Raw genomic sequence first — 4,454 nt, 5'->3', positions numbered from 1 at the left:
ATTTATAAGAAAGTTGTAACCTGCTCTACAATAGGAAAGAACCACCTCATGGTAGCATTTTAATCCCTACAAACAATCTAAACAAAAAATAACAGCAAAAATAAAGCAGGGGGGAAACAGTAGAGGCAGAAAAACAACACCACACACACAGGTTTTTTTTGTTGTTTTTTAGCAAAGCCTGCTTAAAAATAATTCAGCTGCCATTTTAAAAGACTTGGGCAAAATAAAAAGACCAGAAAGACATAAGATCAGGTGCCAGGTGAGCCTCCCTGGGGAATGAGTTTCATGAACAGGACTTCAGAGTGGAGTGAGCCCTCAACTCTTGCCACTGTCCACATTCAGTAGGTGGAGAGACCCAGAAAAGCCAGTCCTTCTAGTACCAGGCTAAACACCACTTGTCTGAATTGTGCTAGGAAGGTAAAGGTAAAGGGACCCCTGACCATCAGGTCCAGTCGTGTCCGACTCTGGGGTTGCGGCGCTCATCTCGCTCTATAGGCTGAGGGAGCCGGCGTTTGTCCGCAGACAGCTTCCGGGTCATGTGGCCAGCATGACTAAGCCGCTTCTGGCGAACCAGAGCAGCGCACGGAAACGCCGTTTACCTTCCCGCCGGAGCGGTCCCTATTTATCTACTTGCACTTTGACGTGCTTTCGAACTGCTAGGTGGGCAGGAGCTGGGACCGAGCAACGGGAGCTCACCCCGTGGCAGGGATTTGAACCACCGACCTTCTGATCAGCAAGCCCTAGGCTCTGTGGTTTAACCCACAGCGCCACCTGGGTCCCTTTGTGCTAGGAAACATACCAATAAAACAGTTTCAGGACTGGTAGATGTTCCTTAAAGTTGGTTTCAAAGTCTATAAACTCCTGAGGCATCTTCAAAAGTAGGCCCATATTATTGTGGTCAGGCATTCTCTGTTCAGGAAGGATTGTAGCTGGTGCAATGGCCTTAGCTGATGGAATGTGCTACATGCCGCAAAGGCCTCTTGGACCACCAATTACAAAGCTGGATCCATCAGTAAACCCAGTGATTTTATAATTGATTGAAACATTAATTATTGGTTTTAAATAATTGAAACATTAATTTTAATTTAGTTGAAATATTAAATACTAGTTTTAAACAAATAGGAATGCTGCCATTTAATATGATCCTAAACCTTTAATGAAATTTTAAAATACTACAACATATCATTAAATATTAGCATTGGATCAGGACTGTTTTAAGAAACTGTCCATTCTTCTTAGTCACATATATAGAAAAAAACAAATAAATTTACACCTCTTCTGAAGCATAGCGGTTGGAGGATGGATGGCGGCTAACAGATTGAGGTTGAATCCTGACAAGACAGAAGTACTGTTCTTGGGGGACAGGAGGAGGGCAGGTGTGGAGGATTCCCTGGTCCTGAATGGGGTAACTGTGCCCCTGAAGGACCAGGTGCGCAGCCTGGGAGTCATTTTGGACTCACAGCTGTCCATGGAAGCGCAGGTTAATTCTGTATCCAGGGCAGCTGTCTACCAGCTCCACCTGGTACGCAGGCTGAGACCCTACCTGCCCGCGGACTGTCTCACCAAAGTGGTGCATGCTCTGGTTATCTCCCGCTTGGACTACTGCAATGCGCTCTATGTGGGGCTGCCTTTGAAGGTGACCCGGAAACTGCAATTAATCCAAAATGCGGCAGCTAGACTGGTGACTGGGAGTGGCCGCCGAGACCACATAACACCGGTCCTGAGAGATCTGCATTGGCTCCCAGTACGTTTCCGAGCACAATTCAAAGTGTTGGTGCTGACCTTTAAAGCCCTAAACGGCCTCGGTCCTGTATACCTGAAGGAGCGTCTCCACCCCCATCATTCAGCCCGGACACTGAGATCCAGCGCCGAGGGCCTTCTGTCTGTTCCCTCACTGCGAGAAGCAAAACTACAGGGAACCAGGCAGAGGGCCTTCTCGGTAGTGGCGCCCGCCCTGTGGAACGCCCTCCCATCACAGGTCAGGGAAATAAACAACTACCTGACATTCAGAAAAAACCTGAAGGCAGCCCTTTTTAGGGAAGTTTTTAATGTTTGATATTGTTGTATTTGGTTTCTGTTGGAAGCCGCCCAGAGTGGCTGGGGAAATCCAGCCAGATGGGCGGGGTACAAATAATAAATATTATTATTATTATTATATTATGGCAAGAGGTTTAGAGATCTTTTAACTGCCATTGCAAAACCCAAAATATATTTTTTGCAGTAAGAGCTGTTGTCCAACACAAAGATTGCTGCAACATAGCACTGCCCAAGAACATCATAAATATATTGTGTGATATTATGAATAGCTTTTAGGTCTCATAAATAAGACATTCCAGCTATTTTAGCGAGTAGAATAAGACACAAGGAGTTCTGGACTACGTCTTACTGCCAAAGAGAAAGGGGGAGAAAAGGCTTTCAGAAGACAAATCTTGCATAAGCACAACCTGGATTGCAGACTTGTCCCTCGCTCTCATCCATTCTACTAAGAGCAGCTTAGCTACATTAGGATACCTGCCAGGAAGCTGTAAAGAAACCTGTCAATAAACCTGTGCATAGAATTTCTACCTAAAAGCCTTACTCCAATATAAGTGTACTTTAGGGCTGCAACCTTAATTTTTTAAAATGTTGCTTTCTTGTGTATGGTTCATTGCATTACATCATCAATATGTGGATGACATTTAGCGAAGTTTCTCCTTTCTACCAGGGTTGCATCAAGCAATGTTGGATCAGTGTCTGGACTCTGCAGGCTGTAATGGGCTGGATGGTATGAATTGTAAACATTATTGTGTTCTTTAAAGTATTGTTGTCTTGTTTTTTTGTAAACCGTTTTGAGGGTTTTAACGGGTGTTTGAATCCCTGCCACGGGGTGAGCTCCCATTGCTCAGTCCCTGCTCCTGCCCACCTAGCAGTTCGAAAGCACAAAGTGCAAGTAGATAAATAGGTACCACTCTGGTGGGAAGGTAAATGGCATTTCCGTGCGCTGCTCTGTTTGCCAGAAGCGGCTTAGTCATGCTGGCCACATGACCTGGAAGTTTCTGCGGACAAATGTCAGCTCCCTCGGCCTATAGAGCGAGATGAGCGCGCAACCCCAGAGTCGTCCGCGACTGGACCATCAAGCGGTGTATAAATTTTGTGAAACAAATAATAAACAATAATTCATTTGTTTTGTAAAATTTATATACACAGCTTGACTGTAAAGCAAACAAACCCTCCTCCAAGACAGGAGAATAAAGGAAAAAAATCACAAACCTGCTGTAAAACATTACAAAAAATAAAATACCGAAAAAGATTTTAAAAAATGTTTTTTTTTTAGCAGGGGCCGAAATAGAAAAAGTCAAGGCGCCTGTCTCTGATTAAAACAATTTTGTAACAGCTGGCAACCCCTCGCACGCTCCTCCACACGGGGGAAAGCGCTCGTGGGGTCTTTTTTCGCCCCTTAACGCGAAAGCCACGTCGGCAAAACGTCCCCTCCGAGCTCCCAGCAAAACCGAAGGCCGCTGAGCCGCCGAAACGCCCGCCCTCCTCGCTTTCCCTGCTTTCTGATTGGCGGCGTCGCGCGGTGCTTGCGCTGCAAGGAGCCGGCTGCGCTGCTCTTCAAGGCCTCCGGAGAGGGCGCTTCCGTTTGCGCTGACGAAACCGAGGGGCCGGGAGGCCGGAGAAGAAGAAGGCCGCGCTGTTGTTTTGCCTCAGGTGCTGCTCGCGCGGCTGCTCCTCCTCCAACCCCTTTGCTGGAGCCCTGAGCTTCTTATGAAACACGCCGTAGATTTACAGTATAGATAAGATAAATATATTTTCACAACCACAAGCAGTGCCTCCCCCCGCCCTCGCCCCAACCCTGAGGAAATAGGTAAAAGAAACTTGAAAAGGGCGGGGGGGAAAGGAGGTAACGAATATCTATTGCCTTCGAAAAGAGCGGGCTCGGGGGGGGGGTCGCCGCCGCCGCCATTGCCCCTCCGTGGATGGAGCCTCCCCATCACGCAGTTCACGTCTTCGGGGGGGGGGGGGATTGTGTGTGTGTGTGTGTGTGTGTGTGTCTTGTGCCTGCGATGGCTGGTTTGTCTGCAGCTACAAGGACCGAGGCGGGGCCTTTGGCGGCCCGAAGGAGGGTTTGGGTGGGTGGGTGGGATTTGGGGAGATGCTGGCTGGGTTGGGACCGGGAAGCAGCCTCGGGGGAAAGACGGGGCGCGGGGCGCGAGGGTTGGTCCCGCTTCTCCTTTCCTCCTCCTCCTGTTTCCGCGGCTGCTGCGTCCCTCCCTCCACCGCCATTTCCCCTTCTAATGGTGGCTGCCATCTGTGAGGTTGTTGGCTGGCCCCCGTCTGTATGGGGAGACACTAGAAGAGTGCGCCATAGAGATCTCTATGTGTGTGTGTTTGTGTGCTTGTCCTGCCGCAGCCATCTCTTCCTTTGCCCGGGCGCGCGCCCGTAGAGGTGTGGGCTTTTATAATGTTCTGCC

This window comes from Lacerta agilis, chromosome 3 (genome assembly GCF_009819535.1).
Source record: "Lacerta agilis isolate rLacAgi1 chromosome 3, rLacAgi1.pri, whole genome shotgun sequence".
In the NCBI taxonomy this organism is placed as follows: domain Eukaryota; kingdom Metazoa; phylum Chordata; class Lepidosauria; order Squamata; family Lacertidae; genus Lacerta; species Lacerta agilis.
Note: the sequence above shows the minus strand (reverse complement) of the source record.